The sequence below is a fragment of the Panthera onca genome, chromosome F1 (genome assembly GCF_046562875.1).
Source record: "Panthera onca isolate mPanOnc1 chromosome F1, mPanOnc1 haplotype 2, whole genome shotgun sequence".
Lineage (NCBI taxonomy): Eukaryota > Metazoa > Chordata > Mammalia > Carnivora > Felidae > Panthera > Panthera onca.
Window position 1 is genome coordinate 25,582,915 of NC_138355.1, and position 27,769 is coordinate 25,610,683.

General features: G+C 38.1%; 1 long non-coding RNA gene across 1 annotated transcript in view; it reads right to left on the reverse strand.

Annotated features, from left to right (window-relative positions):
• The window catches only part of LOC144614901 (uncharacterized), a 122,664-nt gene that overhangs the window by 30,342 nt on the left and 64,553 nt on the right, over positions 1 to 27,769 (reverse strand). The gene's annotated exons all lie outside the window — the stretch shown is intronic.

A 27,769-nucleotide genomic window follows, 5' to 3' on the forward strand; every position in this document is an offset into this window, starting at 1 on the left:
TTGTGTTCCTGTTTCAGCCATGACAATGTATCATTAGGAAAATTTGTATGTCATTTACCATTAAGCAGAAATCCCTGTACTAGGCAGGCCCCTAAAACATAACTACAAACCACTGGGCCTTTGTTTGGGCTGTCTTCTGGCCAGAAGTGCTGTCCCCCTCCTCTCTGGCTATCTAAATCAGCCCCAAATTTTCTGTCTGTTATGAACACCACCCTGACTCTCACTGGTTTCTGGTCTCTCTCATGGCATTTTGTTAGCTGTGTAAAGTCGGTGGAAAACCAGCAACTCTTAAACTCTTACTTGTTATGGAAGTTTGTGTCTATAGCACAATTTGACACCTAAGCTATGTTTGTATTGTCCCCTGTATGTTTTTACGGTATACTTCCTTTTCACTTCTACCCTCTTGCAGTTAATATTTGGTGATTCTGAATCATCCGTGCAACTTTTTGGATATGCCATACCTTCTCTTCCCTTTGTAGATACCACTTCTTGAATATGAAACAGGGCTTGACATTCTGCCACACTTTCCCCACTTCCACTCTTCACCTGACTACTCCCACTCACCCTACTCAGTTTAAATGTCTTCTCCAATGAGCCTTCCATGACCCTGAAAGTTAGGACAGGCACCCCCTGTCATTTTCCAGAGCCTCTTCAGCAGTCCAGGTATGCATTTTCTTTGTGAACATCAATGCAAAATCTTCAACAAGCCTTTGATCTACTTAGCAATTCAAAAATAACTCACAGGGAAAAATTAGACAGCAATTTAATCCTACGTGACATTGTACTCACTAAAAGTACATGTGGAGTTCAGCAAAAAGGAAAACTCAGAAAGGTTTCAGGGAACGGTGTGTTTTATTCATCACAGTGTACTTAAGCTCTGTACTCAGTACCTAGAACAGACAGAATACCAGATGTTGGTACCTAGACAAACAGAATAATTTGGAGAAATGCCTTGAGGGATGGAAGGAGAATCAGAGGAGAGAGGGAAGGATGAAGAATCCTTCAGTGCAAAGCATGAACTTTATTTGAATACATAGAGCTGCGTAGATTATTATTAGATCTAGTTTCAATCTCTTATAAAACTATATGAATCACACAATCCTTGATTTAAGGCAGATTTTAGGCAGAAGTGCCTTTAAAATGAGAAGGAAAAAAGAAACAAGAAGAGACATGAAGTTTTGGAGCAGTGAGGGTGAGGGAAGAATGAATCACAGCCATAGAGAGTTTTATAGTTTTACACTCTCACTTCTAGAATGTCTAAAATCAAATACACCACACCAAAGTCTGTGATTGCCTGCAACGGATTCTGTTTCTAAGACGTATTGTTTTTAATCAACAAATGCTTTAAAGTTTGATCAGGAACTGAGAAATCATATATAGCACTTATCCCAAATAGCATCTCTCACACAAATCTGGAATGTGTTACCAGTGAAACAGAAAACAATGCTTTAGTGCCATGAACCTTAATCAAGAATTTGGGGTGATCTATTGTTTTTCAAAACATCGGTCTGTGTACATGGGTCATAATGAAATAATCACTCCACAGGAACTTAATACACTCTGGGAACAATCCCCGAGTGTTGTACCCAGGGAACCTAATAAAGAAACTTGAAGCAACTGTGTGAGAGGAACAGGAAAACAGCCAGGCTGTTATCTCTTATTGAGTCTATTTTCTCATAGAGAATCCTGAGAAAACAAAAGACATCTTGTTTGAAGTGTTTTTGCCTTCTTCAAGTTTGAAGGGGGAAAAAAATCTCTTTGAAGTACTTACAAATTAAACATTGCTAGAGACTATTTCTTCCTTCATGTCTGAAATATTTACTAATTCTGTAATTAGACAATTTTGCCTTTAAAAATTATTTAACTTATTTAATTAGCATATACTTGTACCTGGAGCTAAGCACTGCTGAGGAAACAAGATGTAAAATTGCATCTATAACATCTAGGAACTGGGGAAATGCAGATTCTCAGGCTCTACCCCAGACCTAATGAATCAGAATCTGCAGTTTAGCAAGAGCCCCAGGCAATATGTATGTGCTTTAAATTTCAAGAAGCAATGTTATGGCTGTACATCGGAATCACATGGGTTTGTTTTGGTTTTTAATGCTGTTGCCCAGATCCTAGTTCCAGAAATTTCTATTTAATTTTCATGGGTACATCCTGAGCATTGAGATTTTCTCAAAGATCTCCAGGTGATTCTAATATGTAACAGTTAAGAATCCTGCCCTGGGGATTTTCATCTTTGTTGCAGCCTGGAGTGCTTGCCAAAATGCAGATTCTGATTCTTTAGGTGGGTCCTGAGAATCTGCATTTCTAATGAGTTGCCTGGTGATGTTGATGCAATTTTATTCCTTTTGTATTTTCCTCCACAATACCTAGCTCCAGGCATTAGTAGATACTAATTAAATAAATTTTCAAGAACCCACTTATTTTTTTCCACTATAAAGATAATTGTATTTTATGGCTATTTTTCATGTGTATTTTTTTTAAAAAAGTAATGGCAGCACAAACTCAAACCCCTAAAGAATAAGAAAGAAAATTAATGTTAACTTACACGTTAGCAGCCTGTTATGGGTTAAATTGTGTCCCCCCCAAAAGACATGGTATAAGTCCTAACCTGTAGAACCCCAGAACTTATTTGAAACGGGATGTAATTGCAGATATAATTAATTATGTTAAAACGAGGTTCTCCTGGAGTAGGGTGAGCCCTTAATCCAAAACGAGTGGTGTCCTCACAAGAACAGAAGAGACACAGAACTGACACGCACACAGGGCCACCTGGCAATGGAGGCAGAGACTGACTGCAGTGATGCATCTACAAGTCAAGGAATGGCCAGGACGGCCAGCCACCACCAGATGCTGGGAAGAGGCAAGGAAAGACTCCTCTCTAGAGCCTTCAAGAGGAGCATGGCCCTGCGGTCACCTTGATTTCAAACCTCTAGCTTCCAAAACTTTGAGAATCAATTTCTGTTGTTTTTAAGCCTCCCGGTTTGTAGTAATGGGTTGAAGCAGCCCTAGGAAACTGATAAACATTCCTCAGTACTTATTGCATAGGCCAGGAGTTTTTGTTGTGTGTTGTTGTTTTGTTGTTTTGTTTGGTTTTTTGTGGGTAGTTTTATTTTAATTAATTAATTTATTTATTTATTTATTTATTGTCTGTCGGTTTTTTGTTTGTTTGTTTGTTTGATTGATTTGCATCCAGAACATACAGGCACTGCTTCTTTATAAAACCTAAATTGATTTGCCAGTGGCTACTTCAAATTTGGTTTATCATTTACTATTATATATGCCAAGAAAAGGAATTATAAAATAAGAGAAGACACAAGTGAATGGAAAGAGATCTACTGAGCAAGAAATGAAGGAGACTTAAAAATCAAGGAAAGAAAAAAGAATATACACTCATAGTTTATTATGAATAATCTTACATTTGAGGAAAAGCACCAAAGTTCTCAAGTTCTCAGAAATGAAATTATCCCTTAGCAGAAATACACCACTCTGTGATCCTATTGATCTAGATTTTTAAAAATAATTTATTGTCAAGTTAGCTAATATACAGTGGATACAGGGTAGTCTTGGTTGCAGTAGTAGATTCCCATGATTCATTGCTTACACACAACACCCAGTGCTCCATTTTTCCTGCCCCCTCAAACCCCTACCCCCATCAACCCTCAGTTTGTTCTCTGTATTTAAGAGTCTCCTATGGTTTGCCTCCCTCTTTGTTCGTAACTTATTTTTCCTTCCCTTCCACTATGGTCTTCTATTAAGTATCTCAAATTCCACACAGGAGTGAAAACATCTATCTGTCTTTCTGACTTATTTTACTTAGCATAATACCCTCCAGTTCCATCCACGTTGTTGCAAATGGCAAGATTTCATTCTTTTTCATCACTACTTTTTCATCATGTAGTATTACATTGTATATATATATACACCACTCTTCTTTATCCATTCATCAGTTGATGGACATTTGGATTCTTTCCATAATTTGGCTATTGTTGATAGTGCAGCTATCAACGTTGGGGTACACGTTTCCCTGTGAATCAGCACTCCTGTATCCTTTGGATAAATTCCTAGTAGTGCTATTGTTGGGTCAGAGGGTAATCTATTTTTAATTTTTTGAGGAATCTCCACAGTGTTTTCCAGAGTGGCTGTACCAGTTTGCATTCCCACCAACAGTTCAAGAGGGTTCCCCTTTACATCCTCACCAACGTCTGTTGTTTCCTGAGTTGTTAATTTTAGCTACTCTGACCAGTGTGAGGTGGTATCTCAATGTGGTTTTAAAAATTTTTTTTAATGTTTATTTATTTTTGACAGAGAGACAGAGCTCAAGCAAGGGAGGTACAGAAAGAGAGGGAGACAGAATCCAAAGCAGATTCCAGGCTCTGAGATGTTAGCACAGAGCTCAACACAGGGCTTGAACCCACAAACCATGAGATCATGACCTGAGCCAAAGTTGGATGCTTAAGGGACTGAGCCACCCAGGTGCCCCTGAATGTGGTATTGATTTGTATTTCCCTGATGATGAACAATGTTAAGTATCTTTTCATGAGTCTGTTAGCCATCTGGATGTATTCTTTGGAAAAGTGTCTATTCATGTCTTCTGCCCATTTCTTCACTGGATTATTTATTTGTTTTTTGGGTGTTGAATTTGGTAAATTCTTTATAGATTTTGGATACTAACCCTTTATCCGATATGTCATTTGCAAATATCTTCTCCTAGTCTGTTGGTTGTATTTTAGTTTTGTTCATTGTTTTGTTGATTGTTTCCTTTGCAGTGCAGAAGCTTTTTACCTTGATGAGGTCCCAACAGTTCGTTTTTTGCTTTTATTTCCCTTGCCTTCAGAGATGTATCAAGTAAGAAGTTGCTGCAGCCAAGGTCAAAGAGGTTGTTGCCTGTTTTCCCCTGTAGGATTTTGATGGTTTCCTGTCTCACATTTAGGTCTTTCATCCATTTTGAATTTATTTTTGTGTATGATATAAGAAAGTGGTCCAGTTTCATTCTTCTGCATGTTGTTTTCCAGTTCTCTCAGCACCGTTTGCTAAAGAGACTTTTTTCCATTGAATACTCTTTCCTGCTTTGTCGAAGTTTAGTTAGCCATACATTCTTGGGCCCATTTCTGGGTTCTCTATTCTATTCCATTGGTCTATGTGTCTGTTTTTGTGCCAATACCATACTGTCTTCATGATTACAACTTTGTAGTAGAGACTAAAGTTCAGAATTGTGATGCCTCCAGCTTTGGTTTTCTTTTTCAACATTACCTTGGCTATTCAGGGTCTTCTGTGGTTCCATACAAATTTTAGGATTCTTTGTTCTAGCCCTGTGAAGAATGCTTGTGTTATTTTGATTGAGATTGCATTGAATGTGTAGATTTCTTTGGGTAGTATATCATTTTAATAATATTTGTTTTTCTGATCTATGAGCATGGAATGTTTTTCCATTTCTTTGTGTCTTCTTCAATTTCTTTCATAAGCTTTCTATAGTTTTCAGCATACTCTTTTACCTCTTTGGTCAGGTTTATTGCTAGGTATTTTACGGTTCTTGGTGTAATTGTAAATGGGACTGATTCCTTGATATCTCTTTCTGTTGCTTCATTATTGGTGTATAAAATGCAACCAGTTTCTGTACATTGATTTTATATCCTGTGACTTTGCTGAACTCATGTGTCAGTTCTAGCAGGTTTTTGGTGGAGTCTTTCAGGTTATCCATGCAAAGTATCATGTCATCTGCAAAAAGTGAAAGTCTGACTTCTCCTTTGCTAATTTGGGTGTCTTTTATTTCATTTTGTTGTCTTATTGCTGAGGCTAGGACTTCCAACCCTATATTAAACAACAGTGGTGAGAGTGGACATCCCTGTCGGGTTCCTGATCTCAGAGGGAAAGCTCTCATTTTTTCTGATATTAATGGTGGGCCTTTTTTTAAAAATATAATTTGTTGTCAAATTGGCTTACATACAACACCCAGCGCTCATCCCAACAAGTGCCCTCCTCAATGCCCATCACCCATTTTCCCTCTCCCCCACCTGAGGTGGGCCTTTCATATATGGCTTTTATGATGTTAAGGTATATTCCTTCTATCCTGACTTTCTGGAGGGTTTTTATTAAGAAAGGATGCTGTATTTTGTCAAGTGCTTTTTCTGCATGTATTGACAGGATCATATGATTCTTATCTTTTATTAATGTGTTGTATCACACTGATTGATTTGCAAACATTGAACCAGCCCTGCAGCCCAGGAATGAATCCCACTTGATCATGGTGAATAATTCTTTTTATATGCTGTTGAATTCGATTTGCTAGTATCTTGTTGAGAATTTTTGCATCCATATTCATCAGGAATATTGGCCTGTAGTTCTCTTTTTTTTGCTGGGTCTCTGTCTGCTTTGGGAATCAAAGTAATGCTGGCTTCATAGAATGAGCCCAGAAGATTTCCTTCCCTTTCTATTTTTTGGAACAGCTTGAGAAGGATAGGTATTAACTCTGCTTTAAATGTCTGGTAGAATTCCCCAGGGAAGCCATCTGGTCCAGGACTCTTATTTGTTGGGGTATTTTGGATAACTGATTCAATTTCTTCACTAGTTATGGGTCTGTTCAAATTTTCTATTTCTTTCCATTTGAGTTTTGGTAGTGTATGGATGTTTAGGAATTTGTCCATTTCTTCCAGGTTGTCCAGTTTGTTGGCATATAATTTTTCATAGCATTCCCTGATAATTGCTTGTATTTCTGAGGGATTTGTTGTAATAATTCCATTTTCATTCATGATTTTATCTATTTGGGTCATCTCTCTTTTCTTTTTGAGAAGCCTGGCTAGAGGTTTATCAATTTGGTTTATTTTTTCAAAAAACCAACTGTTGGTTTGATTTGTTCTACTGTTTTTTGGATTCTATATTGTTTATTTCTGCTCTGATCTTTATTATTTCTCTTCTTCTTCAGGGTTTGGGGTGTGTTTGCTGTTCTGCTTCTAGTTCCTTTAGGTGTGCTCAAAATCCACTATCTTAAAGGATTCCGCTCTGCATGGACCTGGTTATGGGGTAGCACCACTCTGCCCAGTTGACAAAGGGCCTCTGGCTGGCACCTGCGGGGTCTTTTGTCCTTGGAGGGGAGGGCAATACACCCTTTTCCCACAGTACTCAAGGGAAGGGACTGTTCTCTTCCAGTGCACCCTTAAGATTGCTACCTTGCACTGGGCCCAGCTCCCTGTCCCCAGTACACACAGCAGAGGCTCTGGTCCAGAGAAAGTCACGCACCCCTGAAAATTCCAATCTTTAGCTCCTAAGACTGCAAAGTAGAAACTGGCTCTCTCTCTATTTCTCATTCCCCAGTCTGTGGCCCAGAGAGGTTTTTCTCTTGTTCAAATACAATCTAACAGCCTCCCTTTCTCTTCCTTTTGTCTCTTCACTGAAGGGGCTCCCCATACCCCCCCCCCGCCCCCCGGCTATGCCACCCATTTTATCTCTCCCAATTCACGTACATGTATCTACTTCCCACCAAGCTGTCTCTTTTCACCTGTGGAGATTTTTCTGTCACTCTGCAGCATGTATTCCTGGGTATTCCAAGTGTTCTGACCTCAATACAGCTGTGTTTGAGGGACAAGGGAAATTCCAGTCCTCCTACTTCTCTGCGATCTTAACTCCTCCACTCCTACTGATCTAGATTTAAAACTCAGAACCATCTGTATGATTTTTAAAAAGCCATGTAATGTTCATGAATCTGTACAGTGGGAACACTGACTATAATTCTTTTCCATAGAGGTTGGTAAGAATCATAAAGGGTTTTGCAAGTTGTCGAAACATTTAGGAAATTGTATTATTATCAGAAGACAGAAGAAAGAGCACTGAGCATAATTACTTTAAGAAGCTCCCCTGTGGCCCCTCCCTTTTTATTTATTACAAAATTAATATGTTTATCAGTTCAGCTAAATGCCACCTTAAGCCCAACTCAGGGGAGAAAGTATGGAATTGGTTAAATAAAAATAGTGGTAGTAAGAGTAGCAAACACTGCCTAAGAGAGAGACCCCTGGAGCTACTGTGGTCAGGCCTAGCACACAGAGCACCAGGGAATGGAGCCTGGTGGGAAAGAAAGCTTCTAAAAGTGGGGGTAGGTGGGTGGGCAGTGGCACTAAAAGCAAACTTCTCTTCACAATTTTCCCATGGGTCAGTCTTGAGTAAATAAAATGTTTTTTATTTCACTGTATTAAAAACATACCTGATCTTATTTCTAAATTGTTCCTGATAAGTATGTCTGGGCAAAGACCACAACTGGTGAAAACTTTATTATGCATATATCTTTTGTACAGAAAAAAAAAATAAAAGTGGCTTTCAACTTTTATTATTGAACTTCATAATGAGAATTAACTAAGTCCAAATTTGTACTATTTCTAAACCGAGTTAAATTCAGTACAACAGTAGGTTGGCTTTTTAAATGTTCACTAGGCAAGAAGAAGAAGAAAAAATGTAGTGAAGTTCATTCTACTGGAGACAAAAATGAGTTTATTTCCAATAAGGATACAACATAATCTGTCCCTCTAGTTTTATTTTCTTTTTGTTAGAAAAACTTCTAAACCACCATCAAGCAGACAAATAACTACATAATATACTTTAACCCATTAAATTATTCTAGAATTATTTAATTTCCTGGGTAGGAGGAAGAATATAGTCTATTGACTAGACTAGGGGCAAATTTCTTGAGACATTTGCTCATACCAGTGTGCTATAGACCAAATGTTGTGCTCCCACCCCCAAATCATATGTTAAATCCTAACCCCCAATTTGATGACATTAGAGAATGGGGTCTTTGAGAGATGACCCAATGGTCATGAGGATGGACCATTCATGAATGGGATTAATGCCCTTAAAAAAGAGACCCCCAGAGAGCTCCTGGGCCTCTTCTGCCTTGTGAGGACAAAAGATGAAGAAAAGATGCCATCTATGAACCTGAAAGTGGGCTCTCACCAGACACTAAATCTGCAGTCACCTTGATCTTAGACATCCCAGCCTTCAGAACTGTGGGAAATAAGTGTTAAAAGTGTCTGTGATATTCTTTTATATCAGCCCAAATGGACTAAGTTACTATGTTCTTCCTATTTTATTATAATTTACATCTATACAGAATTGATAACCTGTGAAATCCTGCAGAATACAGATTACCAAAGTCATGGTTTTATGCTCAAGACCCTCTAGTGGCTCACTAAATTTTGTTGAATAAACTCATAAAAGTATGAAGTTGACTTTAGTATGCTCTGGCAAACTATAACACAAGACACCTGATACGGTGGACATTGGTCAATGTTTTGGTCTCCAATCATCTAAACCCTTTGTGTAATTAAAGAATGTTCCTTTGTATATATTTTTTAATTTTTTTAATTTTTTTGTTTTAGAGAGAGAGAGACAGAGAGAGCATGAGCAGGGGAGAGGGGCAGAGGGAAAGAGAGAGAGAATCCCAAGCAGGCTCCATGCCCAGTGCCGAGCCCAACATGGGGCTCGATCTCACCATTGTGAGATCATGACCTGAGCTGAGATCAAGAGTCAGATGCTTAACCAACTGAGCCACCCAGGCACCTCAAAAGAATGTCCCTTTGTATAAAGCTAGATATTTCCCCAACCCCCTGGTAGCCTCAGTTTCTCCAATCACATTTCAAATTAGGACACTATGACACTGACAAGCAGAGAACCTGGAGGTTCTACCATGTTGGTAACAGAGGGAGGCCAGATTGAAACCCAGTTTCCAAGGCAAGTGGTGCCACTAGCCTCGCATACCCCACAGAGTCCAGGCATTAGCAATGCTGCAGCAGCCACCTCACAGAACTAGTTGGGAAGCGTGATGATGTCTAATGCCCAGTGTCACCAGCCACTCACCCCTTTCTGATCCTGGTTCTCCAGCCTTCCTGGAGATGTTGTGAGCTAACCAGTATCTTCTAAATAAATCTCTTTTCTGCCTAAATCATCCAAAGTTCACTTCTGTACCCATAACTAAAAATCCTGTGGAGTCTCAACTGGGCTCCACAACTAATTAGCAGACTGACAGTCTCACCTAAATACTCTGGTATTAATCAGATTATCTATTCATAAACATGACCATGTTTGGCTGTATATCCAAAGTCCCTTCCTGTTTTAAAATTCTTTAATTCCATTAGGGTAATTTCAGTGAGGGATATAAATATTATGTTAATGCAATACTTGTATTTCTCATATCTCACAGACATATAGTAATACCTTCTAGATGGATAGATCAGACATTGCAGTTTTTCCCGTGTGACTTATGGCTTTTAAGAACTCTGGTCACTAGAGTAGTTCTGGACTTTTGGTGATATCAATTATATTAGGGCCAACACTGAGAATTACACAAACTCCACTGCCCATCAGCTAACTATATCTCATACACCGCTGAATGTGTCACTGAGCAAAGAAAGGAAAGATGTTCTTTGGCCCAACTTGATCATGATCTGTAAAGCTATGTGATAAACTGTCCTCATGGGAGTTAAGTATGCCTAATGTGTTCCCTTATTATTCATGACTGTCACACGAACCAGAAGTCATTCTTGTCCAAGAAAGAAAGGCAGTGGCAATTTAGTTGCACAGTTGCTGGGGTGGTTTTTAAAAGCAGTTATGTGAAAGGAAAATTCAAAGAAAGCCAAATTACACAGGGCTTGTTACCTGCCATCAAGCTGGCTGTGGTTCTCTTGTTTCTCTGGTCTTTACTGCTAACAAAGGGCTCGTGTACCTTGGCACTTATCGGAAAAAGGCACTAATTTTCTTTTCACTTACACATAAGCTATCTCTTCCAGATGAGATTTAAATAGAAGATTAGCATGAAATTCTTGCCCTTTCTTCTATTTCTATAATCTAGAAACCATTCAGTGTATCTGATAAGAGCAGTTTCTTTGCAGTTTGACATTGAGAGGGTACCTTTGAAGGGTTATTATGAGGGCCAAGCTGTTCTCCAAGTTTCATGGGGAATGAGTTATATTCTGAGACCTGTAATAAATTCAAAGAAGCTTCAGAATCCACACATTCCAAATAGCATATTTTTTCAAACATTTTTGTTTGTAGAGAAGAATATTATTCATCCTAAAAATGGAATCTTCCTTTTTTTGTCATTTTTGTTCTAAAAAAGAGTTAGGAGAAATTGTGTGAAATAAAAATGCTGACCTATTGGGATTCTCATCCCCAGAATCCGAAGAACAACAAGATGCCCAGATGTACATGAGAATCAGTGACCATCTAGTTGACATCAAACAATGCCATGTCTATTTTATTCCAGCAAGTCCTTCTATAGCCAGGCATAAATCTGCAGCTATGGACTAGCTTTATGAAGAATAACCTTTACCATTTGGATCTAAAGTATTTTAATATTTGAAGTTCAAGCCATAAATACTTCCGGGAAGAAGAGCTTGGCAGCTCACCCCTTCCAGAACCTCTGGGAGTAGTGGCAAAAGGACAGAAATTAGGGGCAGAAAAGGGGTGGAGATTAGGCTTCCTGCCATTTCCTGTACCTCAGTACCAAAAAGTTTTTAAATCAACTTTTTGTCTACCTGAGCAAATCTAACAAAGATTTTTTAAAAGGCAAGAATGAATTAACTGAGAGTGACTTTCCTTTGTTAGCTTTCCCAAAAACTGGGGTACAGAATACGCACAATGGACCGTACTCAAAGATTGAACAGAAGAAAGTAGAAATAAAAGAAATAATCTTAGGCCTAGGAGACTTATTTCTCAACCAAACAGGAATCTGTGAAATATACTTGAATACTTGGGTAAATAACACTGACTAAATGGCAAACTAAATTTGCCATTGAAGGGGTCAGACTGAGCCTCCCCAAAATGTGCCACATTGGCATGGGGATTACTTTCAGCCAAAGTCAATCAAGATCCAAAAGACTCGGGAAGGGCCTTTTACTTTCCCCTGAACTGCTTAAAAGACTTTAGAAGAGGGTCTGGTCGAGGAAGAGAGCTATCACCAGAGTGTGGGCTAAGTGTGGTAAGCTGAAGGAAAGCTTGGCAGGGCCTAGAGATCAAATTCCCCTCAGTTTCCCATTGTCTCTGTGAGACATGACAAACACTTGTGTCCCAAACTTTTGTTCTTCCCATCTTCCTATAGATTGGCTTCCTCCACTTTGAAGTTTCAGACCTCTACCACCTTCTCCTTAGCTCAGGATGGCATATACACCTCAATTGCTTGGCTGCCTATGGATATCACATTCTTATGAGACTCCCATATGTACAGAATTAAATTTGTTTTTCTCCTGCTATTCTGTCTTATTTCAATTTCCCAGCCTAAGAATCTAAACAGCAGAGAAAATTTTTCTCCTCTGCAACAGCATTTATCTGGGTAGAAGAAGCTGCATCAACCTTCCTATGATTCTGCAGTAATAATTAGATGTCTTTCATACATGTCATAGCCCCTACTCTTAGGTTGTGCTCCCTGAATTTTTGCTAATGATTTTCTACTATATTAATGATCTAATCAGGCATTTCTTCAGAACAAATGTAGGCCATTGTTAAATGAATGGCCAAGTTTAGTAGTGCAGTCTATGAGTATGAAAAATACCTGGTTCTATTTTATGGCACCAATTTGTGATATTAGAATGAAAATGTCTAATATGGACTAGGTTTTATTGCCTTAAGAATAAGAGCTTCTGGGCGTCTGGGTGCTTCAGTCAGTTAAGTGCCCAACTTTGGCTCAGGTCATGATCTCACAGTTCATGGGTCCAAGCCCCACATCTGAGTAGGTTCTGAGCCATCAGCACAGAGCCTGGGGGCTGCTTCAGATTCTGTGTCTCCTCTCTCTCTGCCTTTCCTCTGCTCATGCTCTGTCTCTGTCTCTCAAAAAAATTAATAAACATTTAAAAATATTTTTTTAAATGAATAAGAGCCTCAAATTGCCTTCACTGACTTAACCACCCTTTAGGGTAAAGTCATTTTCAAATCTTTTATGCAACACTTGAGAATATTAATGATAAAAGAGTTAATCATGTTTTATCTGGGTAATAAAAAATTAAATTTATAAAAGTGAAACTCAGAAACAGTAAAAATGTGAAGATGGCTCCCCAGGACAGGGTAACATCAGGGAAAAGTCCCTGAACTCAGAATTAGAAGCTTTGGTTCTGGGATTTGGTTTATTTTCTTTCTTTCTTTCAAAAAACACGTATTGAATGCTTTCTTATGCCAAACTCTTTTCCATCTCTACAGTTGGATGGATATAGTTGTGGGCAAAACAGACTAATTGCTTTCTTGGAGCTAGTAAGACATTAAAAAAATCACATATTTAATTGCAATTATAATAAGTACCATAGGGAAAAGAACAAGGTATAATTTTAAAATGCAGGAGGGGCACCTGGGTGGCTCAGTCAGTTGAGTGTGCACTTTGGCTCAGGTCATGATCTCACATTCATGAGTTTGAACCCCACATCAGGGTCGCTGCTGTCAGCACAGAACCTGCTTCAGATCCTCTGTCTTCCTCTCGTTGCCCCTCCCCCACTTGTGTTTGCTCTCTCTCTCTCTCTCTCTCTCTCTCAAAAATAAAGCCTAAAATATATATAAATAAATAAAAATGCAGGAGGGATGTACACCAAATTGGAGGGTTTAGGGAAAGCTTTCTTGAGGAAGTGACATTTAAACTGAAGGTTATGCATGAGTTAGCCAGGCACCTGAGTAACAAAGAGCTGGGGGTGGGGTGTGGAGAATATTTTGATCAAGGAAACAATATGGTGAAGGCTTTAAAGCAGGAACAAGCTTGGCATGACTGAACAACAGAGAGGTTCATGGGGCTAGAACATGGTAGACAAAAAGGAGGGTGGAGGTTAGAGATATAAACAGGTTCAGATAGAACAGACACTTGTGGGCATGTTAGAAAGTAAATTACTGAGGCAGTAAAGGATTCTAAGTACAATGATAAAATTTATTTTTATGAATGCTTACTCTGGTGGGAATACAGAAATAGGATGAAAGATATATGGCTAAAAAAAAAAAAAAAAACAAAACAAAACTGCAGGAGGACCTAGTGTCAAACTAGAGTGGATGCAGTAGAAATGGATTAGCGATATATATTAAAGTAGAATCCAGAGGACTTGGTGATAGGTTAGGTATGGGAGGTCAGAGAAAAGAAAGGCAGAGTCAGGGAATGCTCCCAGGTTTATGGCTTGGGCAACTGGATAATGAAGTGGGATTTACTGAGTGATAAAAACTGGAGCAGGAAGAAACTGCAGAAGGAGACAAAGAAAGATGAAAGCTTCTGTTTTGCACATCACATTGTGATGTGAACAGGCATTCAAATAGAAATACCAGCCGGCCATTAGGTATGTGAGCCTAAAGCTCAAGCAGAAGTCAAGTCATTTATCAGTTGTGAAACTTTGGATGAGTCATCTTGTAATTCTGAGCCTCAGTTTCCTTATGTGAAAAACTAGAACCAACAACTGCCTGCCTCAACAGGATGGAGGGAAAGATAGATGAGGCAGCATCTATGAAGGGTCTCTCTCAACTATAATTTAGTATAGACATGCAGCGTGCTTGATTGATGAACAATAACTTTTCATGTTGGAAAGGGAAATGTGAAGAGTATATACTAAGTTTTAATATTCCATGTGTCTCTATTGGCAAATATACACACATTTATGAAGGGAAGGAGAGACAGAGAGAGGAAGGAAGGAAGGAAGGAAGGAAGGAAGGAAGGAAGGAAGGAAGGGGAAAAAAGCAAGGAAGGAAGCAAGGTAGGAAGGAAGGAAGGAAAGCAGTGGAATAATTTGTTAATTTTGGATTTTTCATGTAAATTCTTTTGAAGAAATATGTATCTTGGGCAGTCTCATAGCAAAGGCTCTCTAGTCCTTTGGCTTTCCCCACCTTGATAACTGTGCCTTCCACCTTTTTGTTTCCTCAAATACCCTTCCTACCTGGGGTTTTTCATAAAATATTTCATCAGTCAGATAAGTTGCAAAGCACATATTTTCTACTGGCATGAAGAAATACAGGGTATGTATTACATAGACAAGTAAACCAACTGACAATTTTTTTCAGTTTAACTCAGGGTTGATCTTTTGCAATTTATTTCTATCCATTATTCTACCCCTAAACCAATTTAAAAGTTTCAGTTAGTTCTACTAATTGCTAAAGTAATAAAGTGTTCAGTTAAACAGTCTCTCTAGAATATACATTGATTTTTAAGCCTTTGTGATCTCAAGAAGTTCTCTTGGCGAACTGGTTCGGTTGGCTCTTGCTTTTTGGGGACACACAACCCCCAGTCATTGCCCTTTACACTCCAGTGGAAGATTTTCTAAATGATCAATTTTCTGCTTTTTAGCCTTTTCTAACAAAATGGAATCAATTGGCTTCTGGCTTTTTCATGGTACTCTTACCCTTGACCAAAATATCCAGCTTTCAGATTCCTGTTTCAGCAAGGTTCTATTTATTCTTCCTCACTCAACTCCTGTAGCTTGTCCTGAGGGTCTCTCCTTGGCTTTATGTTGTAGGTCCTTTCAAACACTAGCTTTCTCAAAACCACATTTATATCAAAAGGGTCCTTCCTCCTTCAACATAGTATACTTTAGTTCTCAAATATTGTGGAATATTCACATATTGTGGAAGCAGTTTTCATTATTATGACTTGTAGACCTCTTTGAGTGATTTGAAGGACAGAAATAAAATAATCTGGTTTGATCTTTGGATTTACTACATGAAGGAGAATGTAAACAAAAGTTTAATGAAATTGGAGAAAAAATACAGAAGTGGGGATGGTGCCCTTTTTAGAGTAGAAAACTTCAAAGTGAAAGGCGGAAATGCACTAGGGTTACTACAAGTTTTTTTTAAAGCATTATACAGTAAGCAGTATATGAGATTCCAGTAGAATAAAGAAAAAATCAAATTACTTTTGATTAAAAAACAAAGCTATTTTATGGAGTTGCTTGAGAATACTTGAACGTCACCAATGAAGACAGGTGAGAAGAATCACAAAAGTCAAGCTCAATTCTGCCATCTACTGCTTAGCAAGCAAGAAACCATGGCTGGTTGAGACCTACATCTGTTCCGGCCCCCTTGGGTCACTGCTAGAGCATCAACAGCCATTTAGAGAAAGATGAGATAGAAGCCATTGAGATAATCCCTAGGAGATGTAACAAGACTTGCATCAACAAATAACAGATACTGGATTCAATTTAACCCAGTGAATAAACCAAGACAGGGTTTTTAATATATCTATATCTAATATGTAACTAATTGTATTCCACCCCTTTTTAAAGCTTCAACACTACTAAAGCAATAACTCAACTCAATCTAAATAATGTCTTTGAATGCTCAGCAACATGGTGGACAAACAGGTGTACTTTTTTAGTTTCTTCAGTATCTCATGGATCTGAAGGAGACAAACGATCCTCTCTTTACTCACTCTTGAAAGGAAGATTAAGCTTTAGATATTGGAGAAGGGAACTAGGAACAAGCATTCCAGGTTTTCTGTGTTCCCTTATCCCTGAGCAATGTTATCTTTAAAGGACAAAATACAGAAAACATAATTTGAAAGATTGTATGATTTCGCCTCCCTGAAAAAATGACTTCTATATTAAATTCTTCCTTGAGTCATATTTTGAAAACAAAAACCCATAGCATTTTATATTTGTAGTCAACAATAATAGCTCTTCTTAGATGGAATAAAGGGCAAAGGATCACATTTTCTATTTCCATCTCTAGATTCCTAGTTCTGACAGTGAAAAGCAACACTGATAAACTTTAGCTTAGTAATTCTGCGATTACCATGTATTGATGAGCTCTTGTCAGTTGCCCAGCAATTCAAAAAAAAAAAATTTTCATGTTCATTTATCTTTGAGAGAGAGACAGGGAGGGAAGGGCAGAGAGAGAGGAAGATACAGAATAGGAAGCAGACTCTAAGCTCTGAGCTGTCAGCACGGAGCCCGACGTGGGGCTCAAACCCATGAACTGCAAGATCATGAGTGAGCTGAAGTCAGACGCTTAACCAACTGAACCACCCAGGTACTCCTAAACCTGGTTAGTTTAATCCTGCTCTTCAAATACTGCATGGCAAAAGGTTATCAGTTACTAAGAACTTTCTCAATCTCTAAGGAATAATTGGTTTATACTAATCCACACTGCCCCTGCACCTTCTTCCTCCAACCTTCTTCCAACACATGCTTCGAGATCTTGCTCAGGTATCACCTTCTCTCCAGGACTGGCCTTCACCAATCTCCCTTTCAGAATAAATTGCTTTTTCATTGGTATTTCAATGGCAGTTTACCACATTCCTCTTTATCACTCTTATCTTCAATGCTTGTTTGTGTGTCTACATTCTCCACTGGACTGAGGACTCCTTGAGGGCAAAAATCATATGGCATTCAACTTTAGAGCTCCAATATCTGTAATGCAAGTATTTGATCTATGAAATATACTGGGTTTCAAAGCTGCAGGTGGCAAACTGAAGTTAACTAATATAATACTCCACATATCTAATAAATACAGACCTTTCCAGATCTCCATGTGTCTATTTCAGAAAGTTCAACACACAACACAACTAGCAGGTGCCAATCCAAAGGTTGACACATAATCAAGGAAAGAGATATTATACCGTACACTGATTGGGAACTGAAAAAATTAAAGAATTGATCCACTTACAAATTATATTTCAAAAAAAGCAAAACTTTTCTATTCAAGTTTCCAGCAAATAATAATGAATATTTGAATAATTCAAGGTGCATAATGTATTAAATATTTTGTCCTTTGCTATTCATTGTATGGCTTTGGGTGAACTAAAGGAATTAGCAAATTTTTCTTTTTCTCAAATCTCAAACACTTGCTAGTGTCTCTGCTGAACAGAATTTACAAATATAATATCAAATATTGGAGTCTTGTAGTTCGTGTCTTTCATGGCAGAATTTAGAAAGCACGGTATTCAGTGTAAAATATCAACTTTCAGGTAAGATAAAACACAAAAGTGTTTTATGTATCCTACCTTAGAGGGGCCTACAATTCTTACTTTTACTTTCTCCCAACCATGATGAATGGGGGGACTCTTTTTGCCTTTTCTGATTTTGCTTAAATCTCTTAATTTTTTATGAACTCTGAATCTAGTATTCACCAACTCAAATTTTAAAGTATATTTACTCTTATCCTTGAAACCACAAGTCTTTTTCTTCATTGTTTTCTTAAAGTTTGTTTTGGATTATCATTAAACTAGGTGCTCACAAATTCATTTGGCATTTATCCCCATATTCCCATGAAGATTTAATTTTGAAAGCTTTGCAAACACATTCTTTCTCCAAAATACAGTGTACCCATATGTGTTTATTAAATCAGTTACATTTCTGAAAAAAGTACAGAACTTCATGGCAGCTTCCTTGGTAAATTTCCGGTAGTCATCATGAAATGAAAGATGGTAGAGGAGGTGGGGGAAAATTAGCAAATAGTTGGGGAGAAGAATCACAGGTTATCATGTATTTGAAAGGAATAATCCTCAAGATTCAAAACCTCCACAACTCTTTTTGTCCTTGTGCTCTCTAGTGAAAACAGTCTGGGTGGAAGCAGAAGCCAGTCCACAATGCTCATGAATAACTTGCATTCTTATGCTGGAGAGCAGCCAATTACCCTGGGACCAAATTCCTGTTTACTTTGTTGTGAATGTGGGAGACAAGCTGCCTGCCGGTAGCCGTTAAGGCAGTAAAAACACAGCCAGAGGCTGTCACAAGGAGGAAATCACAGAGCAAGTTAATTTGTGAACTTCAAGGACAGAGATTAAACACTGGGTAATGAAGCTCAAATGGTGGCTTTGCATGAAAGGAAAAAAAAAAAAAAAAAAAAAAACCAACCAGGGCTGAGAAAGCCCCGTTAGGAGTTTGGTAAAATATCTGCATAACGACTGGCATATCATTCTTCTCCTCTTATAATCAATGGCCTTCAAAATTTGCTTCCAAAAAAGTTATTGATTCATTATTTGGCAGAAATGCAAGTTTGTTTCATTCTGAATCTCCCATTCTCCCTGATATACCTGGTACAGAGAGAATCAAAACCAAACAAACAGCATTTGGGGTCAAATTCTGAGCAACCCAGATAGAATTTGGAAACAGGATGGTTTGTTCCACTATTATGCTACACATATGCCATTATGCTGGCTAGGAAGCTTCCACATGCAGTGTTTCAGGTCTCAAGACTGCTTCAAGGCCTCTTATTTGCATTTAGAACTTGACCAAGGGGGAAAATGAGAACTGCCAAACCCATTAGTTTGTCCATATCCCTAAATAGTGTAGTATACTGTTATATTCCCTAGCTAACTATGAAGAGCTACCTCTTCAAATCCTAGAACTTACACGGTGACTTCTGATTCACTAGGACCTCACTATCATAGCCACAGGTCTCATGACATGAGTTTTACAGTTCTTTGGACATAAAGTTGTTTTAACAACAACAACAACAACAACAACAACATTGGATAGAGTCCAGGATGGTAAAACTGATCTATGCTATGGTTAGTCATTCATTGCTGTTGCAATGTGGCAGATAATGGAATGCATCTACGTGTGTCCTATTTTGGAAGACCTTGGAGGTGTTTTTCAATGTTTTATCAGGAAAGATGAAAAATAGCCTGCCCAGTCCAGAATCCAAAAGCTTTATCCATTAGCATTTTAAATCTAGTCAAGTGGAATGTACACACAGGCACTGGGAGGTCCAGGTGTCTGGAAAAGAAGAGCTGAGAGTACACTAACAGGATATTCAACTAACTATAAAAACTTACGGCTTTACGAGGAAGCAATCTTTTTAAGGCTATGTTGTGTCATCATTTCGCATTCAAGATTTATCTGTCCAGTTACATCCCTTTTTTCATCCTTTGGTTTAGATTTTATTTCCCTTCTCAAAGACAATAATAGAGACTATTCAAGTCTATGCATACTTCAGATAATTAAGCAATCTTGCCATTTTTTTCAAAAGGATTCTTTTCTTTTTTTCATAATTTTCTCTCCATGGTCATTTCAAAGTGTCCCCAGATCACAACCAGGGGGAAAAAAAGTCAGCTAAGTTTCCCAATATGGAAGCCCAACAGGCTGAACTGTAGTCAAAACTCTTCATGTATTTCTTTCTCTTGTCCCTCTCCATACCACACAATATTTTCCTGGTGGCAGTGATTCCACAGGAACATGGAAGGACATGGTTGTTCTTGGCATCACTTTAGAAGTTAGAGGTGTCTTAGTCTCCATTTGGAGCCAACTGTAGATGTCATACATGAATTTATCTTAACCCTTTTTTGGTAGGCTGTTTCTAGTTTTAACTTATGACACCTTTTGAGATAATGAGTTCTATGTTTCATATAAGAGAAAAATCATTTCTCTTTAACAGATAAATAAGCAGGGAAAGGAAAGATCTGGGGCCTGGCTTACTGACCGTCCTGGGGTATCAGACTTAGATCTGACCTTGAAACAAGAGACTCTGAACAGCAGAAGGATACTGTTCTGTAATTTTTGGTTCAGTTGCCTTCCCCTTCCAGGGCAGAATCTTTGTTTTTGTATTCTCAACACTCAAATAGTAACTGCATATAGTAGGGCCCACAAGAACTGTGTTGTTGAAAAAATGGATAGATGCCTGTCTTTAAGAACAGAGAGGGAACATAAGTGAGTCAATTTCACTACTTCATAATTTTGGCAAGAATACATTTCTCTACTGAATTCCCAACTCGTAAATTTTTCACAAAGCTCTCAATTGATAAATATTGTTTCTATTTCAGAAGTCATCTTTTCATATTTTACTTTTTAAATATGATTATTTTACATGTATTCTTCTGCTTTAATTAAAAACTAAAGTAGAAATACTTTACCTGAGAATATAAGAAAATGTAAGGATAGAGTGAATTTATAGAAATAAGGACTGACTTTAAGAAATACATAGTTTTTAATTACTTTATATATTATAGGTAGAAATAAGTAAGGAACTAACACAGACAACGTAAAGAGGAAGTTCCAACCCACTTGGAACAGTAGCAGGGTAGGATCCAGTAGGGGAAACAGGTTCTATCATCATCTGTATAGTTGCCTAACTTTGGGGAAATCAGTTAAACTATGGTATCCAAATTCCTTATTAATAAAATGAGAATAATAATATGTACCTTATTAGACACACAAATTACAGTTAAGGATCCAAATTAGATGATGTTTAAGAATTAGGTAATTAGCTTCCTTGCTGCATGTTTCTCAAGGGCAAGAACTCTGTTTTACTCATCTTTGTACCCAAAGTTCCTAATACAGTGCCCACTTGGCATGTAAAAGTTAATGGAAGTTGTTTTAATCATTAGGCAATAGATACTCAAGAAGAGATCACAAGAGTGCACAAAACAAAAGACAAGGTTTGCAAGGTAAATGTGTGTGTGTGTGTGTGTGTGTGTGTGTGTGTGTGTGTGTAATAATTTGTGGAGAAGAAAAACAAAGAGGAGGAAATTAGGAAAGTCTGAGTGGGATGAGTGACTAATCCTGATAGTCACAGGATTTATGATATTGTCATTAAAGACACTGTAAAGGAAAAGATTCTCCTTAAAAAGGAGGAAGATTGGGAAAACAAAGGAAAAGACATCCCTTCCCCTCTTGTCACCTTTCATCTTCATTTAACCAATTTATCTTCTGTTCCATCTTTTGAATCAAACTCTTCCCAATGACTTTGTCCCATACTGATGTCTACCTTCTCTGAACTCCTAAATACATTTAACAAAAATTATTTCCACCCTCCACATGGTATGTACTCATCTGCTATTTTATCATTATTTTGCCTTTCCCAGATTTCATGTCAGAAACTGATTGCCCCTCAAAATCCATTCTCCCTTTCCTCCATGATTCCTATACTCCTTTGCAGATAGGTAGCTAAAGGATTATGTTCTTTCCAATGGAAAAAGGGTGGAAATGATGGGCTAGACTGGGAAAACCTCCTTAGCTTTTCAATGCTATCCCCCCTTCCCAAAGGCTGAATGGTGGCAAAGATGACCAGAACAATATGTTGAAGATGGCAGAGCGTCTATCAGCTTAGCTTTCTGAATGACTGCATGGAGCAAACTGGTCTTCCACCCTCACAGAGCAACCAACAGTGAGCAGTTACTTGAGGAAGAAAGAAACTTCTGTCGTTTTTGAGACATAACACTCTGATCTATTTGTGACAAGCCACCTTAACTAATATGGACAGGTTCATCTCTTCTCTCCAATTAGATTACATGTCTTAACCATGTCACCCACCCCAGCACTAAGTCCATTTTAGCAATAATAAACATTTTATTTTTCTCTTCTTTTATTAACTTCTGAAGTTAAAATTAAATTAAATGGTGCAGAGGGAAAACATCACAGCTACAAATCTGGAATGGAGAATAGAATTACTAACAAAGAAGAGAATGTGGGGGAAAGGTATACTTCTCTGGAAAGATAGAATCTAGGAGATATTAAAAATGCTATTGCTACTGTTATTTAAAATTTTTTTTCACATTTATTTATTTTTCAGAGACAGAGAGAGACAGAGCACAAGTGGGGGAGGGGAAGACAGAGAGGGAGACACAGAATCTGAAGCAGGCTCCAGGCTCTGAGCTGTCAACACAGAGCCCTACGCCGGGCTCGAACCCACTGACTGTGAGATCATGACCTGAGCCTAAGTCGGATGCTCAACCGACTGAGCCACCCAGGTGTTCCATATTGCTACTGTTATTTAAATCATATTCCTGCACTATCCAAAACTACTAATGGAGATTCCAGAAGTACAAAGTTTTCTGTAAAGCCTAAAGATCCTTTAAGAGAAATATTATATTGGGGCGCCTGGGTGGCTCAGTCGGTTGAGTGACCAACTTCAGCTCAAGTCATGATCGTGCAGTTTATGAATTCGAGCCCCACATGGGGCTCTGTGCTGACAGCTCAGAGCCTGGAGCCTGCTTCAGATTCTGTGTCTCCCTCTCTCTCCCTACCCCTCCCCTGCTCATGCTCTGTCTCTGTCTCTCTCAAAACTAAATAAACATTAAAACAATTTTTAAAAAAAGAGAAAAATTATATTTTCTTCTGTTAAGATATTTATTATTAGATTCTCTAAAAAATGAAATATTGGAAATCATAAAGCTGAACAACTGTGAATCTGGTAAAAATCACTAAGCTGGATTTATTTTAGTACCATTATGTAGGCCAGAGGCTTTTGTGCCTTTTGATTTCTGTTATTATCTTGATGCTCTTAGTTTCTTTTACTATACATGTCAGTGATTTAAACTGGGCTTTTACTTATAAGTGTTATTAAAAAATATTATCTAGAAGACCTATTCATTCTCAAATTCTTGGCAAAAGTGATTAAGATTTTCATAAACAGAAAGTAATAATTGCCAGCAATAGAACTATAAAAATCCACTGAAGAGCAATTGGTAGCAACTCCTCCTAAAATTGAAACAGATTTAGTATCCAAATAGATCTTTCATCTGTTTAGCCCAGAACAGAAATGCCCAGTATTCCCCAGCCTGCGGCCTAGCATTGATATGTTGAGAGATACCTCATCTTAAAACAAGTAGAATGCAGAATCCTGAATAGTGACTGTAGTGCTCTTGAGAATCTATTGGTTCACTACAGGCCCTTATCAGTTTCTCAATGACATTGTACAGCCCTTCCTGGTAATGCATTGGTGTGCATGCCAAAAAAGAGACAAATAAAACAACCACAATAACAAAAGTCTGAGGAGCAAAGAGGCTTGCTTCCTATCCCTAGTGTAGGCTAAAGGAGGTCTTTAAGACAGAGGTAGAAGTGAGATACGAGGCTCCAAGGTATTTAGAATATTTCTTCCAAAAGTTTAGAAAAGGGAAAAGTTACATTTGTTGATCTGACACAGAATGATCCAAGGTACATTCAAAGGGCTGATATGGCCCCAAAGCCGATTCACCTAAATCTTACAAACTTGATGAACTCATGCAACCGTCAAAGGTGAATTTTTCACCAATACCACCTTACAAACATCAACAGCATGGAGAAAGCATTATTGTTCAAGTTGCAGAATTACCTTATTTATTTCAGCAATCTGATTTAGGAAATTTCTCTGATGATGTATGTCAAGATTACATACTACTGTATGGAGTTCATATTGGAGCCCTTTTACTTCCTAACTAAATTTCACTTGTCCTTTCAGTAGCTCAATAAAATACATTCTCATTCAAACTGTCACCACATGGCACAGAGCTTAAGAAACTGCACCCATTTTAATTTTTTTTAATGTTTATTTTTGAGAGTGTGTGTATGTGAGAGAGAGAAAAAGAGAGAGAGAGAGAGAGAGAGAGAGAGAGACAGAGTGAGAGCAAGAGAGGGAAAGAGAGACAGGGAGACACAGAATCCAAAGCAGGCTCCAGGCTCTGAGCTGTCAGCACAGAGCCCAGTGCGGGGCTGGAACCCACGAACCGTGAGATCATGACCTGAGCTGAAGTCAGATGCTCAACCAACTGAGCCACCCAGGTGCTGAAACTGCTCCCATTTTAAATATTGAACAAAATTCAAAGCACAGGTTGGTAGACTCTAAAAAAAAGAGAGAGAGGTTAGAGTAGGAGAAAGCCAAAGCATAAGAGACTCTTAAAAACTGAGAACAAACTGAGGGCTGATGGGGGGTGGGAGGGAGGGGAGGGTGGGTGATGGGTATTGAAGAGGGCATCTTTTGGGATGAGCACTGGGTGTTGTATGGAAACCAATTTGACAATAAATTTCATATATTTAAAAAAATAATAATAATAAATAAAATAAAATAAAGAACATCCAATTCAATCCTCTGTGTTTTGTCCCTCTAGGATTTCTTTTGTTCCAGCAAGTTCATGGATAACTACACAGCTTCTCAGTAACTATTTGGGTTTGATTCCCAGCTTGCCTTTTACTAGCTCTGAATCTCAGGCTAATTATTCAACCTTTCTGTGCCTTAGTCTCCTCATCTGTAAAATGAATTAATATATGTGTTAATACTGTTTGGCATATAATAATAGCTCAATAAACCATACCAATGACTCCCAAAATAGAAATTCTATTCCAGATTTCTGTCCTGTTGAGCCAATTGCTATAGCTTAACCATAGGGACACTCAAAGATTCCAGAGACACCTTAAGCTCCATATGCCCTCAAATCAAACTTCTGATATTCTTACCGAAAACAGATTCTCTTGTGTCCATTTCTTTACTTTCTGAATATGCTATAATTCTAAAATCCAAGAAAATTAGAATTTCAACCTGTAGCCCCAACTTTTGTTTATTGCCACATAATTTTCTAGTTCCCATTCAGAAGTAAGAAGATTAGAGAGTTAGATCACAGATATAAAATCCTGGCACATAATTCTCTGCAAATAAAACTGCATGGAAAACTTATAACTGAATGTCTGGAGAAAAAAAGGTGGCTTGTCCTGAACCTATTGCAGAAATTTCATTATTTTTTTTCTGTACCACTCTTTATTTCTTAGCAAATAATGTTTACATTCGTTTATATGCCTCTAAACACAAATAAGCACGGTTGCTAAATAATATTATGCCATTAAATTTCTTGTTTAATGCCCCTTCCTTATGTTTCTTGTTAGAAGTTAATGAACAGTGTATGCAATTAAGAAAGAAATAAATCCCAATTCCCTCATGAGCCACAGAAATAAATCAGTATGTCTTAATCTCAGAATAAGAAACAAAGATACTTCTTCCTCAGACCAAACAAAGCAGGGATTTCAAGTTGAAAGAGAGCCATGAAAAAAACTGACTCCCCAAATATGGTGAGCTTACACTACAAAAATGAAATTAAAGAGTCTAAACATTAATAAAAGATTAGAACCTTATATGAAAAGTTTTTGCTAGTGTGTTAGGAGCCAATAGAGACACAGACATCCTTCTTTGTTTTTAGAAAAATGTATACGCTCTAGATACTAGGCTGGAATTCAACTAAGATGGTACTTTTTTATGAATATAGAGCATTTAACTCATCTTTGACGTTCTAGAGGCCACCCACACTCACTCAGATGCTGCTCCTATAGTAATTTCAGGTACAGCCAAGGCTTCCTGGAAAACTGCTCAGTCCTAGCCAAGTGCTCAGTAAGGTACTCAAGGACATCCCGCAGATCAGGACTGTAACGCAGGATAGACATCTCTGGCGTGGGTGTCAAACTAGAACTTAAACACGCCTCCCATAAGACAATGCAGAGCAAGGTGAACCCTGAGGAACCAGTCACCAAATGGAAATCCTACTCTCCTTTCCCCACTGCCGTTCCCAGTTCCTGCCAGATAACCAAATGAGTTCAGCTGTAGACAGAATCTTCTCTTAACCTCTTTTTCCTTTTGGGCTAATTAACATTTGTGTGTGTGTGTGTGTGTGTGTGTGTGTGTGTGTGTGTGTATTTACAACACACACAAAACAAATTTGTTTTACCATAAATAAATTTACTTATTTCTTAAGGCTCATCTGGAAAAGTAAAAATCTAGCCAAGGGTTCAACATAACATAGGAGTTGTTTTCTCAATCTCCATGGCAAAACGTCATCCAAACAGAATTGTTATGAGCTGTAACTAATTATTCAGGTACAAGGTTAAAGAGAGGGAAGCTAGATTCATTTTTTTCTTCTTTTCTTCATTTTTCTTTTTCTTCAGTGCAGTTAGTGAATTAATCCTACATTTCTGTTTATTGCACACCGTGATCACAGCTTCGCGAAAGGTCTCATCCTTGTTTAATATTTTTCCTCTCTTCATCCTTTATTCACATTCCCATTTTCCTCATTCCTGGAGGTACTCACTCTATTTTGTTTAGTATGTCTCAGATATGTATATATCTCTACAAGATCACTGCCAATACCAAATTGTGTCACGTTCACACCCACCACAGGTCCAGGGGCAAAGATGTTTTCTCCTCCATTTTAAAGAGTGGAGTCATCTCTCCAATTTCAGGGGGCCAACATGACTCTGCCCAGTGCCTTGGGTGTGGGGGGTCTTACCAAGTATTGAATCAAAGAGGATTATGTTTGAGCCTTAAGATCGAATGGCATTTCCCTTGCTAGGTTTTAGACTTGCTTAGAATCTGTCATTCCTTCCTCCCTTTTGATTTCTCCTTTTTGGAATGGAAATGTTTATCCTATGCCTGTCTACCACTAAATTTTGGAAGCACATATCATGTCTGGTTTCACAGTTCACAGTTGGAGAGCAATTTTTCCTCAGGATGAATCATACTTCAAGTCTCAACCATATCTTATTTAGATGATATTTAGATAAGACTTTGGACTTTAGAGATGATGCTGAGATGAATTAGATTTGAGGAGCTATTGGGATGGAATAAATGTATTTTTTACATAATAAGGACATGAATTTGGGTTGGGGATCTTGGGGTAGAATGCTATGAACTGAATTTTGTCCCTCCCAAATTCATATGTTAAAGCCTTAATCCCCAGATTGTACCTAGAGATAGGGTCTTTAAGAGGTAATGAACATTAAATGAGGTCATAAGGGTAGGGCCCTAATCCAATAGGACCATTGTCTTATAAGAAGAAGAATCTCTATCTCTGTCTGTCCCATGCAAGGAGGCAGCCATCTGGAGCCAGGAAGAGGGCTCTCACCAGAACCCTACCATGCTGCCACCCTGATCTTGGACTTCCAGTCTCCAGAACTGTGCGAAAATACATTCTGGTTGTTTAAGCCATCCAGGTTGTGGTTTTTTGTTATGGCAGTCTGAGTTGACAAATACAGACATAATATTATTTTGTGTCCCTACACATTTTAATTTATATAAATGGCACTATACCACTGCTTAAATTGTTTCTTTCGTTTTTCACTCAACACTGAGTTTATAGATGTATCCATGTGGCTGTATGTAT